Below are 16,635 nucleotides of genomic sequence, written 5' to 3' on the forward strand. Positions count from 1 at the left end.
GCCGCGGCTGCTGCTGCTTCCCTGATTGGCTGCCGGTCTGCCAGCTCTGATTGGCTGGCTGCCGGCGCTACGTTTGAAATGCCGCCAGCGCGGTCAGTATGTGTGTGTCCATAGCTGATGTAACTCCCTCGCTGACAGCCAGGCAGCGCTGAGCACTGTCCGGCAAAACTGCGCATGCGCACTCTAATCCCGTGAATCCCGGGATTGGAGGTTCCAATCCCGGGATTCAAATCCCGGCATTTTTGGGCCCAAATCCTGGGATCCTGCCGATCCCGATCCCGGGATTGGCCTCCCTACTCGCTATCACCTGCCTAGTGAAGTGGAATCTAGATGGGATTTTGTTCCGGGGACACAATAACTTCATCAATTGTCTAAATCCCAATGCACTAATGACGGAAAACGGGCGCACGTCTAATAGCGCACTGATTATACTGAGAACTGATTATACTGATCACTGATGATACTACGGAGAACTGACACTGAGCAGCGAGAACAGCACTGGACTATTGTACTGTAGTATACTGGTCCCCACAATGCAGCAAAGATATTAAGCACTGATCCGGAGAATAGAACTGAGTCTGACATGGAGCTGTACTATATACTGGTGGTCAACAAAATGCTGCTCACAACAATGCAGCACGGATATGGATACTAGAAGTGACACGGAGCTGCAAGATACAGCAATGGCCTACTGTACTGTACTACTATATACTGGTGGTCACCAAAATACTGCACTGTACTACTATATACTGCTCACAACAATGCAGGACAGATATGGATACTTGATGTGACACGGAGCTGCAAGATACAGCAATGGCCTACTGTACTGTACTACTATATATACTGGTGGTCACCAAAATGCTGCACTGTACTACTATATATACTGCTCACAAAAATGCAGCACAGATATGGAATGGATACTTGCAGTGACACAGAGCTGCAAGATACAGCAATGGCCTACTGTACTGTACAACTATATACTGTTTGTCACCAAAATGCAGCACTGTACTACTATATATACTGCTCACAAAAATGCAGCACAGATATGGAATGGATACTTGCAGTGACACAGAGCTGCAAGATACAGCAATGGCCTACTGTATTGTACAACTATATACTGTTGGTCACCAAAATGCAGCACACTGAGCACAGATATTTGCAGCACACTGAGCACAGATATGGAGCTTTACAGGCAGGGAACGTAGATATTTGCAGCACACTGAGCACAGATATTTGCAGCACACTGAGCACAGATATTTGCAGCACACTGAGCACAGATATGGAGCTTTTCAGGCAGGGAATGTAGATATTTGCAGCACACTGAGCACAGATATTTGCAGCACACTGAGCACAGATATGGAGCTTTTCAGGCAGAGAACGTAGCCACGTCCCTCTTCAATCTCCAATGCACGAGTGAAAATGGCGGTGACGCGCGGCTCTTTATATAGAATACAAATCTCGCGAGAATCCGACAGCGGGATGATGACGTTCGGCCGCGTTCGGGTTAACCAAGCAAGGCGGGAAGATCCGAGGATGCCTTGGAACCGTGTAAAATAGGTGAAGTTCGGGGGGGTTCGGATCTCGGCGAACCGAACCCACTCATCTCTACCCAAAACACTGGCAAACATCGCCGTGTGGGACTCACTGGCAGTTGGTGTGACTCCCCTATTTGGATTTTGGACTGTTCTGCAGCCCCACCTCTGCAACTGCCACTGCCAAGGAAGTCCAGGAACAGTGCAGTTTCTACCTAATGGAACGGGTCATGTTGGACGGTATGATTTAGATGTGGACGCTCATGCATCTGTTGCCAGAGTTGCAGCTGTGTTAATACGCAAATTTTAGTTTAATCCTCCCGCTGGGGTACAAGTGGGCACCTAGATGTGCAAGCACTGAGACGCCCTTTTTTTTATCATCTCTGCACACTGTAACATTGCTGGCGATTCTTTACACACCGGGGGGTATATTTACTAAGGTGTGAGTTTTTGCCATAGCAACCAATCAGATTCCACTTAACATGTATCTAGCTGCTTCTAGAAGATAATAGGTATCATCTGATTGGTTGCTATGGCCAACATCTCCACTTCTAAAAGACTCACACCTTAGTAAATATACCCCCAGGTGTTTATCCCTTTTGAAGAACAGGCCAACAGGATACTCAAACATTGGTAGAGAGTGACTACTGGAAACATGAAAGAACAATGCATGATGCCTCTATGGTCCAGCTATATGGTCCCTTCTCTATTATTGCAGCTGTGTGTTGTGGGATCAGTGATCACAGCTCAGGTTGTGAAGACCTTGGGAATATGAAAATCCACTGTTTGTCATTACTGTTAAATGTGTCTGTCAGTGTACACAATATATACAAAGTAAACTGACAAGTAGGCTCAGAAAGTTTATTAAAAAATGTGTATCGGGTGAAAGCGTATGATATATGCAATAGCATTTAGTCGTCTTATCTGTGATGAATTCTGCAGCGGGATGTAATGGAGTCCATGTTCGCCCAATGTGAGGGATGGCGGCCGAACTTGGACGTTTTTCTAAAGTGGCGATCATTTACAAGGCAAAACCATGCCATGTAAATGATTAGCACGTCGGGAGATCTCGGACTCCATTACATCCCTCCGCATGTTTCTGACTTTACTGTAACACAGGAGCCGGGGAGCATTCAGATGATATTCTTATGCATAAACAGCTAAGGTCGTTCTGCTCTACTGGGAATAGAACAAAAAGCTTTTACAGAGTACAAATACTCAGTCATTTTCTGCAAGCTTGTTTACAAGAGGCAAAGATGTCTTGGAGTCCTGATTAGAGCCTAAGTATTAGGAGGACACAAAGGAGTTACAAGGGTAATGCCCCCTGCCCTTCTCATCTAATAGGTCTACCTTGAGAAAGTACATTTTGGTTTATTCTGAGTTGAGTGCTTTCTTCATGTCCCCACAGAGGACACACATACCTTTGGATAAACATTTACTGAACACATCCTATGAGGAGAAAAAGAATACATTACTAGTTACCAGAGTTACATAACAGTTTTGTCAGCACCAGTGGCCGCGCGCAGCCGAACGGAGCAACTTGAATCTTGATCTAGTGGCCCCCGGTGTGCAAAACACTTGAATTCACCGATCCACACATAACATTGGCAGCAAGCCTACTAAGCTGTCTGACGCATTGGGGCTTATCGGCCACTAATGGCAGCTTTATTCTGCTCACACCTCCAAGGCTGTAAGCAGAACTCAGCTACACAGACACATTGTATGAAGTTGCCAGAACGGTTCCTAGAAAAGCACCTCCCTCGTAAAATTGCAACCAGTTTGAAACCAAACCAAAGATTAAATAATAAACCACCCACCTTCTGTTCTGGTGACAACAATACAGTACAGTCAGAGGCGGAACTACCGCCAGTGCAACCAGTGCATTGCACTGGGGCCCGCCTCTGTCCAGGGGCCCAAAGCATGTAATGAGTCAAACTAAGGAGGAGGGAGGTGGAGGAGGGAGCCGCAGCAGCGCTGTTTCATTGGTTGGTTTCATTGGTTGAGGCGCTGCTGCTGCTGTCCCTCTGCTTCACTATAGGCTGTTCTCCGTCCAACCCAGCATTCACAGTGGCGGAGAACAGCCTATAGTGAAGCAGAGGGACAGCAGCAGCAGTGTCTCCATCAATAACACAGCGCTCCTGCGGCTCCCTCCTCCACCTCCCTCCTCCTCCTCTCCTGCCCGGGATCTCTGGAGAAGCTGCACCGAGGAGCCTGAGCCAGCGGAGAGGGGAAGTATAATTCTTTCTTTCTTTCTTTCTTTCCTTTCTTTCCTTTCTTTCCTTTCTTTCTTTCCAAAAAGGGGGAATGTCTGCCGTAATGTGTAAAAAAGGGGGAATCTACCTGCCGTGATGTGTAAAAAATGGGTAATCTGCCTGCCGTAATGTGTAAAAAGGGCACGCTGTCTGCCGTAATGTGTAAAAAGGGGACGCTGTCTGCCGCTATGTGTAAAAAGTGCACGCTGTCTGCCGCTATGTGTAAAAAGGGCACACTGTCTGCCTTAATGTGTAAAAAGGGCACGCTGCCTGCCGTAATGTGTAAAAAGGGCACGCTGTCTGCCGTAATGTGTAAAAAGGGCACGCTGTCTGCCGTAATGTGTAAAAAGGGCACGCTGTCTGCCGTAATGTGTAAAAAGGGGACGCTGTCTGCCGTTATGTGTAAAAAGTGCACGCTGTCTGCCGCTATGTGTAAAAAGGGCACGCTGTCTGCCGTTATGTGTAAAAAGGGTGACTCTGTCTGCCGTAATGTGTAAAAAGGTCTGCCATAATGTGTTAAAAGGTCTGCCGTAATGTGTAAAAAGGGGACGCTGTCTGCCGTTATGTGTAAAAAGTGCACGCTGTCTGCCGCTATGTGTAAAAAGGGCACGCTGTCTGCCGTTATGTGTAAAAAGGGGGACTCTGTCTGCCGTAATGTGTAAAAAGGTCTGCCGTAATAAAGGGGAATCTGTCTGCCGTAAGGTGTAAAAGGGTCTCTACCTGGTGTAGTGGTGCTGCTGTGTGACGTAATTTGAATAATGGAGACTACTGTGCACCGTTTTATGAATTGGTATTATTTTGTGGCCACACCCCTTCCCCACGAAGCCATGCACCTATGTATTTTTGCGCACGCCTACAGCGCGCACTGCCCCTGTTTTGCATGAAGGGGTGGGGCTCCGGTGCCGTTTCTTGCACACAGTGATAAAATGTCTAGTTAGGGCACTGTTGCTAGGTATCCATTTCTCTGGCACTGAGCAGGTCCCCCTCACCAGATCCTCTCCAGGGGTGAGGGAGTGGACTTGGATGGGATGGGGGGGAGGGGGCCCAGAGCATTTTGTCGCACCTGGGCCCCCCGCTCGCTAGTTCCGCCACTGAGTATAGTAACTGTCTACCCAATCATCCAAGTGAAGTGACCACCTGACATTCTGTCCCATGGGTGTAATAACCTATTTCAATGCAATGAAAGCACTGCAGAACTGCCGCCTAGCCAGTATCCCTATGTTCCCTACATACTATAGCATACCCATATAGTTAAGCCTTTTCCCATAGACGACCAATAGGACACCTCCCTTTAATCACTACATGAGCTGGTACAATTCAAGTTAACAACTGCAGATTATAACATCTCTAATATTTTATTTTCAAACATACAGCATGTTTCCTTTTCTCTCCCATCCACCTATGCAGAATATCTAAACTTGCTTAAATATAATCACTTGCAATACAAGGGAAATTTACTTCCACTTTACAATATGGGGGGTTAATGGGGAGTAGCGGCCAAAACGCTGGAGCGTCACTACCGTTTTCTGGGCATCTCAGTACCTGCAGTCACTCTGTGCAACCGTAGGGTTAATTAGATGACTATGGAAGGATCTGCGACCACCGCTGCATACAGTATTTGTATGCAGTTACTTGGATCTGCAAACCATCGCTGGGCGTCTCAATACATTTCAAGGCGGCTACAGCATTAGCATATTTCCGTCATTACCTGCATACAAATTTGCAGCTGCTAATGTATTAGCGTACATCACTGATTCAGGCCATATCTGTAAACCTACAACATACATTAATCTTCCCAGCTTTTTTTGTCCATTCTGTTATACTACAGGTTAAGGGGTATATGCAATTAGCGGCGAATCGCGGCAATTTTTCGGCCGTTTTTCAATTTGACACAATTCGACAGTCTAATTTCGGCAACTGGGTGCCGAAATTGACCATATGCAATAAAAAACGGATTCGACAGTCCCGCTGACGAAAAACGGCCGATTTGACGGATTTTGTTCCGTTTTTTTAAAAAACGGGGAAAAACTCGGGGAAAAATGGCATGGGGTCCCCCCTCCAAAGCATAACCAGCCTCGGGCTCTTCGAGCTGGTCCTGGTTCTAAAAATCCGGGGGAAAAATGGACAGGGGATCCCCCGTATTTTTAAAACCAGCACCGGGCTCTGCGCCTGGTGCTGGTGCAAAAAATACGGGGGACAAAAAGAGTAGGGGTCCCCCGTATTTTTTACACCAGCATCGGGCTCCACTAGCTGGACAGATAATGCCACAGCCGGGGGTCACTTTTATACAGCGCCCTGCGGCCGTGGCATTAAATATCCAACTAGTCACCCCTGGCCGGGGTACCCTGGGGGAGTGGGGACCCCTTCAATCAAGGGGTCCCCCCAGCCACCCAAGGGCCAGGGGTGAAGCCCGAGGCTGTCCCCCCCATCCAAGGGCTGCGGATGGGAGGCTGATAGCCTTGAGAAAATGTAAAGAATATTGTTTTTTCCTGTAGTACTACAAGTCCCAGCAAGCCTCCCCAGCAAGCTGGTACTTGGAGAACCACAAGTACCAGCATGTGGGAGAAAAACAGGCCCGCTGGTACCTGTAGTACTACTGGAAAAAAAATACCCAAATAAAAACAGGAAACACACACCTTGGGGTATATTTACTAACATTCGTAATTCTCCCGATTTGGTGGGAGAATAATCACGAATGACATCGAAAGTGTAAAACTGCAACTTTTTGAATTTGTTACGACGAATTTACTAAGCTGTCGTATTCGTATTTTTTGTTTTGTCCGATGTCGATGTCATTCGTGGTTTTCTGGTGTAGAATGCGGCCGATTTGGTTGTTTTGCGGCCGTGTTTTTAGTTTTTTTTAACGACTGCGTCACATGTCTGTTACGGCAGTGATTTTGATTTTGCGGCCGCGTTTTTAGTCCTAAGTTTCGTTTTTGTCACGCGTCCGTGATTGGTTGTATTCGTGATGGAGGAGTGTCTGTGCACATTACTATAAAACCGCCCCAAACACACCGCACCTCGTGGGTTTAGCTAGTGGAGAGGAGAGAGGAAGGTGTATTTGGAGTTGGTGAGTTTGGTGGAGTTTTTGGTGGTTTTTCTGAGGAGTTTTGTGATTGTTGAGTGCCGTACTGTGTGTGTAAGTAGTCTTGTCATATTTGTAGTATTGTTTTTTCACAGTTTGTAAACTTTTTTGTCCTTGTTTTTTTTTTGTAGTCTTTTGTCATTGTTTGTGAGTGAGTGAGTGAGTGAGTGAGCGTGTGTGTTGGCTGTGTGGTGTGTAGTAGTAGTAGTGGAGGAGTGTGTTTTCTGTATTTATTTTTCTGTGTTTTGTGTCGTTTGTCCTCATGTCTGACTCAGAGGTCAGTGTGGTGGAGGAGGTTAGTGAGAGGGAGGCGGTTAGTGAGGTGGAGGCTGTTAGTGAGGTGGAGGAGGTGAGTGAGGTGGAGGGGGTTAGTGAGAGGGAGGAGGTTAGTGAGGAGGAGGAGGAGGAGGGGGTGCCTGTTGCTGCATTCTCCAGTGAGAGTGATGGTGCTGTGGCTCCGCAGCCACGCACCACTACCAAGACTGGCAGAAATATTAAGTTCAGCTATGCTGAAAACATGGCATTGGTGCGTGAGCTCATGAAGCACCATCGGCAATTGTTTGGGCAGGATGCTGCCAAGGTGTCCTCCCGCAGGAAGTCTGTCCTGTGGGGGAAAGTAATAGTTGCAGTAAATAGTGAGGGTGTGGTGAGGCGGACTGAGGACAAGTGTCGCAAGAGGTTCTATGACATAAAGCGCCGTGTCAAGGGCAAGATGGCCAAAGAGGCTAAATCAGCCCGCAAAACCGGGGGTGGACCCCCTTTCCGGGCAACCTATCGGGAGTGGGAGGAGCCTGTGCGGGCACGGATTCCAGCAGAAGTGGTGTCTGCAACTCATGTCCGGGATTCGGACCGAACCACGCAGGATGGTGAGTTTGATAATTAGAAATTATATTTTAAAGTGTGCAAAATGATAATGCTGGAAAAAATTTTGATTAAAAGTATGCATACATTGTTGGTCATGTATTGCAGGCCTATGCACCCTTAAGCTGTTTTTGTGTTTTGAAACTGCATTTCCCATCTTGCCTTGGCTGTAGCTTTTTAAATTTATAATGCAAAATCAGGTGCAGTGCATGCTGGTATGTGTAGTTCCAATAATTAATATGAGATATTGCTTGGACATAGCTGTTGTATCTAATAGCAGCTTGTTATGATGTGTTTTTTTTTAAATCGATTTTTAAACAAACTTTTAATTTACATTTTGTTTCAAGTTGCAAGTAATCAATCTATGCAATATCTGACACATAATTCATCAATGTTACAGATTTTTTTTGTGCAACACCATGTACATTTTTATATACATAACAAATTAAGGAATCCCGAAGATCTTAAGCAGAAATTAGTTTAATTTACAATACGTACAAGATGGTTACAGTACACTAATGCTTTGCAGTTAGCATTTTTTTACAAAGTATGGTCATAATGTTTTTTCAACTTTTTCAACAGTCCGACAGACCAGCCGGCCAGACAGGCCACAGACAACTCAGGATGATGCTGGGATTGCAGGTAAGAATTCACTGTAGTCACATATTCTGCAAACACATAGAAGTACAAAATATTAATGTTTATATATTCTCATAGGTTCAGCTTCTGTAAGCCGCCCTCCTCTAAGGCGCACATCACAGGGCTCGGGTCACTTACCCAGGAGGCCAAGTAAGACACGGCGTCTTGTCTCTGAATCTGCGGCTCCATCTTCCCCACCCAGGCGGCGCATTTCTGCAGTCTCACCCCACCCACCACAGGCACTATTGGCGAGTCCACAGAGTGATGAGCCCAGATCACCTCAGTTATCTAGTGAGTCAAAACATAAACTAAACACATAGCAAATAATCTACACAGTACAGTTACTATGATGTGAGTTGTAGTTGAGATTACATGTTTGCCATAACAACCAATGTGATGTTACGTCTTAAATTTTTAAAGGTGCAAATGCAGAATTTTTCAATGTCTTAGTGGTTGCTATCGCCAACATCAAATTTAAAAATGAACAGACATTTGTAAAAATTTAGGCCACACACGTGCACATAAAAATAACACCACATTACTGACTGAAATAAATCCACCACCACCCCCTCCACACCATTATAGTGTTCACACACCTCCCCTGTCCTGTATGTAGACTGCTTACTTGCTCCGCTCCTCTGGACTATCCACGTAAGCAGTCTATATCCTGGACAGGGGAGGTGACAGAACACTGTAATGCTGTGTAGGGGAGGTAGTTAGGTGAGGATTCCGCAAGTCAGTCTATGTGCACGCCTGTGATGGTATATATGTGTTTGGAAACCAAATAAATTTTAAGTTTAAAAACACAACTCAAAATACAAAAATAATGGAGTATTAGGAATGTAGAAATGTGTAGAACTAGCAAATATATTATTTGTAAAGTAAACAGTGCATGTTGGCCACCCCATACAGAGCCTAGCTTGATGCCCGACGTGGACCAGCAGGGACAAGACCAACAGGCAACATTCACACTGCAACTAACACCTGTTGACCCGAGCCAGCCAATACAGCCGCAGGATATCCCCCAAGCCTCCATGAGTCCACAACTGGTCCAAGCTCCACCCCAGCCACAAATTCCAGATGACTTTTGGTCCAGTTGGACAAGCCAACAGACCCAAAGCAATGCCAGCCTGACTGCACATACCCAACACCTTGCCAGTCTGCCCCATCATCTACCGCGCATTAGTCGCAACTCGGGCAGACTGATTGTCCAAGTAGGCCGAATCGCAACATCTATGGAGCAAATACGGGCAGACAACAACCAAATGCTGGCTCATTTAACGCGCATCATTGATGAGCAACAGCGCCAGCACCAAACACTCATACAACTAATACAGCACAACCAGGTTGTGAATGAATCATTATCCCGGATTGTAGCCAGCCACACTGCAACCAACACACAACTGAGTGCCAGCATAAATAATTTAAGCAACAACATATCATTGATGGCAGCACAACAAGTGACCTCCAGCTCTGGAACCACGACCCCTAGCCAAACGCCAGTAACCTCCCCTGTTCGGCGATCCTCCCGAGCACGTGCCAGTGAGCCAGCACAAAGCACAGCACCCAGCACACACAAGCGCAAAAAATAATACAAAAAAAACATTTGTGTAACGCAATAAAAATTTTTTTTTGGCAAACACACAACTTCCTGTGTCCGTCTCAAACATTGTAGAAGCTGCTATGTATGTATGTATGTTTTTCTGGGGTAATGAATGACAATGTATTGATAACATAAACTAACTACAATGTACACACCACTATAAACAACAAACAGTAAGTAACAAAACACACAATTGTTTGTATTGCAAAGTGTTTAGTCAAGGATAATTACATCCAACAAAAACTTACCCGAAAAATACCGCTGAATCACTTCTTGCCGTACCTGCCTCCCTACATATGTACTCACACTGTCACCAGATGTTTCTAACTCCTCTGCTTGCTGACTGCTTTCTCCCTCATCATGTGCCAGATGTTGACTTAAACACAGATTATGGAGAAAACAGCAGCAGAACACAATCCTAGTCACCTTTGAGGGACTATACAATAAAAGGCCTGCAGATTTATCCAGACACCGAAACCGTGATTTCAGCACACCAAAACATCTTTCTATCACATTCCGCGTAGCCTTATGTGCATGATTGTAACTGTGTTCAGCAGGAGAATCAGGTTGGGACAATGGAGTAAGGAGCCAAGAGTAGCAGCCGTAACCACCATCACCTGAAAAACAGATATAGTCAACATTAGTACATGTGTAAGATTATTCATTAGCCTAGTCAAAAATGGAGTTTGTTGTTAAAAGACATACACACAACACATTTTAAACATACCCAGCAGCCAGCCATCAGGCATTTGTCCGTCCTCAAATTTTTCGAAGAGCGATGACTGACTGAGGATGAAGGAGTCATGGCAGCCACCAGGGTAACCTGCAACAACACTCATAATTTTTAATTTTGCATCACAGACCACCTGGACATTAGTGGATTGGGCCATATGTCTATTAGTATATATATATTGACGGCCCCTAGGTGATCTCAGCTGAACGTGTGTGCAATCTATGGCCCCCAGCACATTGGGCATGCGAGCAAGCTCATAGAAAGCTACCCTGACAGCACGCCACTCCGACTCCTGGGTAGGGAAGCAGATTGAGGCATTAATATGTGGATCCAAGACATCCAAAACCTGAGTGGACATTAAACAATCTAAGGTGAGTGTCATGTTAGGTATTCTATACAATACTGTGTTGTAAGAGCTTACAGAAGCAACACTTAGACATAACCGGCTATGTATTTTTTGACTCACCTTATTTAAAATTTTTGAAAAGGTTGGCTGTGAGATACCAATAACGTCGCCTGCCACAGCCTGGAAGCTACCAGTAGCCATAAAGTGTAACACAGCCAGGAGTTTGTGCAGGCCTGAGACAGAGCGAGAGCGTGCTGTCTCAGGGTCTAGTCCCAGTTTGACAAGGTCATACAGGCGGAAAATGTTGGTTCTATTTAGGCGGAACATCTGTATGACCCTATCATCGGACAATGCGTTTAAGTTTAAACGACCCCGAAAAAAACGTGGCTGGCGCAGCCTCCGCGGCACCTGGACAACCTGCTGACCATGTTCACTTACCTGGCCCTGATTTCTGGAAGCCTCATGGAGCAGTCTAAGGTATCCCACAGCAAACAGAAAGTCATTGGCACACACCACAGCCGCCATTTCAGAGTGAGAGAATTTCAAAATGTGTCTGGAACACTTTTATTGGGCCAAACATTCAGGTGTGAGTAATGGATAATTGAGTACACATGTAAACACGCTTTTCAAAAGCAGGTGCGTTTTTTTTTAGGACTTTTTTACGATTTGTATTTTTTCACGGCCGCAAATGCATTTTCACGGCAGACATTACAATTACGAATGGTTAGTAAATGACCGAGATTCATATCTAAACAGGCGTATTTTGACCGATGGTGTATTCATTCGTAATTTTTCACAACTACTTCCAAAAAAATACGAATGCCCTCATCTCTGCCGTGATTTGAGTTTAGTAAATTACCGAGATGACACTTTGATGAAAAAACGGCATCTCGGTCAAAATCGGGAGCTTAGTAAATATACCCCCTTGAGAGTAAAACTTTATTGCACACCTGCCGACACACACATACTTACCTATGTTGACCTGCCGACTGCCACGTCTCCTGATCCGACGATCCGGGGTACCTGTGAATCAAATTATACTCACCTCAATCCAGTGTCCAGATATAAATCCTCGTACTTGTCAAAAAAAGAAAACGAACAGCCGAACCAGCGGACTGAAAGGGGTCCCATGTTTACACATGAGACCCCTTCCCCCGAATGCCGGGACACCACGTGACTGCTGTCACCGAGGTCCCTTCAGCCAATCAGCGAGCGCAACGTCCTGGCACTATGCTGATTGGCTGCACGTCTGAGCTGTCAGACAGCGCCTCGCAAAGCCTCTCCATTATACTCAATGGTGGGAACTTTGCGTCAGCGGTGAGGTCACCCGCGGTCAGTGGCTGACCGCGGGTAACCCCACCGCTACCCGCAAAGTTCCCACCATTGAAAGTAATGGAGAGGCTTTGCGATGCGCTGTCTGAGGTCACACGCGCATACAGCCAATCAGGTGAGTGCAACGAAGTACCAATAAAAAAAACACCCAAAAAAACATGTTTTAAATTTTTTTTATTAGATTCACCCACCAAAGTGTGGCGGATTGAAAATGACAAATTTACTGTCTAAAAGCACTGTTGTCGAATTTCCAAACTTAAATTGAATATACTTTTGTCGAATTGCCGCATTTGTACCATTGCAGAAAAGTCGAATTTGACAAATGTCGAATTTCAAAAAGTCGAATTTTGAAAGTCCGTTTTTTTGACGGAAAGTACTGAATTGCATTGTCGATTTATTTATTTTTGGCGAAAAACGACAATTTCGGGAATTCGACCGCAATTGCATATACCCCTAAGTCTCCCATATCCAAAATGCTTGGGACCAGAAGTATTTTGGATATCAGATTTTTCCGTATGTTGGAATATTTGCATACCATAATTAAATGTCTTGGGGTGGGTCCCAAGTCTAAACACAGAATGCATTTATGCTTCATATACTGTATACAGTACCTTATACACACAGCCTGAAGGTAATTTTATACAGCATTTTTTATAAAGTTGTGCATGAACAAAGTTTATGTATACTGAACCATCAGAAAGCAAAGCTGTCACTATCTCAGTCGTGCTGAAAAAATTCCATACAGTATGTCAGAAAATTCTGTATTTCAGGTCTTTGGATATGGAATAGTCAACCTATATACATTTAACTAATACAGTATGGCCCTCATTCCGAGTTGATCGGTCGCAAGGCGAATTTAGCAGAGTTACACACGCTAAGCCGCCGCCTACTGGGAGTGAATCTTAGCTTCTTAAAATTGCGACCGATGTATTCGCAATATTGCGATTACTAACTACTTAGCAGTTTCAGAGTAGCTCCAGACTTACTCTGCCTGTGCGATCAGTTCAGTGCTTGTCGTTCCTGGTTGACGTCACAAACACACCCAGCGTTTGCCCAGGCACTCCCACCGTTTCCCCGGCCACTCCTGCATTTTTTCCGGAAACGGTAGCGTTTTCAGCCACACGCCCCTGAAACGCCGTGTTTCCGCTAGAGATGAGCGGGTTCGGTTTCTCTGAATCCGAACCCGCCAGAACTTCATGTTTTTTTTCACGAGTCCGAGCGACTCGGATCTTCCCGCCTTGCTCGGTTAACCCGAGCGCGCCCGAACGTCATCATGACGCTGTCGGATTCTCGCGAGGCTCGGATTCTATCGCGAGACTCGGATTCTATATAAGGAGCCGCGCGTCGCCGCCATTTTCACACGTGCATTGAGATTGATAGGGAGAGGACGTGGCTGGCGTCCTCTCCGTTTAGACACTTGATTTACTAATTTTGGGGAGCATTAGGAGTACTCAGTAGTGTACAGTGCAGAGTTTTGCTGATAGTGACCAGTGACCACCACTTTTATTTATAATCCGTTCTCTGCCTGAAAAAAGCGATACACAGCACACAGTGACTCAGTCACATACATACCATATCTGTGTGCACTGCTCAGGCTCAGGCCAGTGTGCTGCATCATCTATATATATTATATATCTGTCTGACTGCTCAGCTCACACAGCTTATAATTGTGGGGGAGACTGGGGAGCACTACTGCAGTGCCAGTTATAGGTTATAGCAGGAGCCAGGAGTACATAATATTATATTAAAATTAAACAGTGCACACTTTTGCTGCAGGAGTGCCACTGCCAGTGTGACTAGTGACCAGTGACCTGACCACCAGTATATAATATTAGTAGTATACTATCTCTTTATCAACCAGTCTATATTAGCAGCAGACACAGTACAGTGCGGTAGTTCACGGCTGTGGCTACCTCTGTGTCGGCACTCGGCAGCCCGTCCATAATTGTATATACCAGTGACCTAACCGTGGTTTTTTTTTCTTTCTTTATACATACATACTAGTTACGAGTATACTATCTCTTTATCAACCAGTCTATATATTAGCAGCAGACACAGTACAGTGCGGTAGTTCACGGCTGTGGCTACCTCTGTGTCGGCACTCGGCAGCCCGTCCATAATTGTATATACCAGTGACCTAACCGTGGTTTTTTTTTCTTTCTTTATACATACATACTAGTTACGAGTATACTATCTCTTTATCAACCAGTCTATATATTAGCAGCAGACACAGTACAGTGCGGTAGTTCACGGCTGTGGCTACCTCTGTGTCGGCACTCGGCAGCCCGTCCATAATTGTATATACCAGTGACCTAACCGTGGTTTTTTTTTCTTTCTTTATACATACATACTAGTTACGAGTATACTATCTCTTTATCAACCAGTCTATATATTAGCAGCAGACACAGTACAGTGCGGTAGTTCACGGCTGTGGCTACCTCTGTGTCGGCACTCCGCAGCCCGTCCATAATTGTATATACCAGTGACCTAACCGTGGTTTTTTTTTCTTTCTTTATACATACATACTAGTTACGAGTATACTATCTCTTTATCAACCAGTCTATATATTAGCAGCAGACACAGTACAGTGCGGTAGTTCACGGCTGTGGCTACCTCTGTGTCGGCACTCGGCAGCCCGTCCATAATTGTATATACCAGTGACCTAGCCGTGGTTTTTTTTTCTTTCTTTATACATACATACTAGTTACGAGTATACTATCTCTTTATCAACCAGTCTATATATTAGCAGCAGACACAGTACAGTGCGGTAGTTCACGGCTGTGGCTACCTCTGTGTCGGCACTCGGCAGCCCGTCCATAATTGTATATACCAGTGACCTAGCCGTGGTTTTTTTTTCTTTCTTTATACATACATACTAGTTACGAGTATACTATCTCTTTATCAACCAGTCTATATATTAGCAGCAGACACAGTACAGTGCGGTAGTTCACGGCTGTGGCTACCTCTGTGTCGGCACTCGGCAGCCCGTCCATAATTGTATATACCAGTGACCTAACCGTGGTTTTTTTTTCTTTCTTTATACATACATACTAGTTACGAGTATACTATCTCTTTATCAACCAGTCTATATATTAGCAGCAGACACAGTACAGTGCGGTAGTTCACGGCTGTGGCTACCTCTGTGTCGGCACTCGGCAGCCCGTCCATAATTGTATATACCAGTGACCTAACCGTGGTTTTTTTTTCTTTCTTTATACATACATACTAGTTACGAGTATACTATCTCTTTATCAACCAGTCTATATATTAGCAGCAGACACAGTACAGTGTGGTAGTTCACGGCTGTGGCTACCTCTGTGTCGGCACTCGGCAGCCCGTCCATAATTGTATATACCAGTGACCTAACCGTGGTTTTTTTTTCTTTCTTTATACATACATACTAGTTACGAGTATACTATCTCTTTATCAACCAGTCTATATATTAGCAGCAGACACAGTACAGTGCGGTAGTTCACGGCTGTGGCTACCTCTGTGTCGGCACTCGGCAGCCCGTCCATAATTGTATATACCCCCTAACCGTGGTTTTTTTTTCTTTCTTTATACATACATACTAGTTACGAGTATACTATCTCTTTATCAACCAGTCTATATATTAGCAGCAGACACAGTACAGTGCGGTAGTTCACGGCTGTGGCTACCTCTGTGTCGGCACTCGGCAGCCCGTCCATAATTGTATATACCACCTAACCGTGGTTTTTTTTTCTTTCTTTATACATACATACTAGTTACGAGTATACTATCTCTTTATCAACCAGTCTATATATTAGCAGCAGACACAGTACAGTGCGGTAGTTCACGGCTGTGGCTACCTCTGTGTCGGCACTCGGCAGCCCGTCCATAATTGTATATACCACCTAACCGTGGTTTTTTTTTCTTTCTTTATACATACATACTAGTTACGAGTATACTATCTCTTTATCAACCAGTCTATATATTAGCAGCAGACACAGTACAGTGCGGTAGTTCACGGCTGTGGCTACCTCTGTGTCGGCACTCGGCAGCCCGTCCATAATTGTATATACCAGTGACCTAACCGTGGTTTTTTTTTCTTTCTTTATACATACATACTAGTTACGAGTATACTATCTCTTTATCAACCAGTCTATATATTAGCAGCAGACACAGTACAGTGCGGTAGTTCACGGCTGTGGCTACCTCTGTGTCGGCACTCGGCAGCCCGTCCATAATTGTATATACCACCTAACCGTGGTTTTTTTTTCTTTCTTTATAC

The sequence above is a fragment of the Pseudophryne corroboree genome, chromosome 2, assembly GCF_028390025.1.
Source record: "Pseudophryne corroboree isolate aPseCor3 chromosome 2, aPseCor3.hap2, whole genome shotgun sequence".
In the NCBI taxonomy this organism is placed as follows: domain Eukaryota; kingdom Metazoa; phylum Chordata; class Amphibia; order Anura; family Myobatrachidae; genus Pseudophryne; species Pseudophryne corroboree.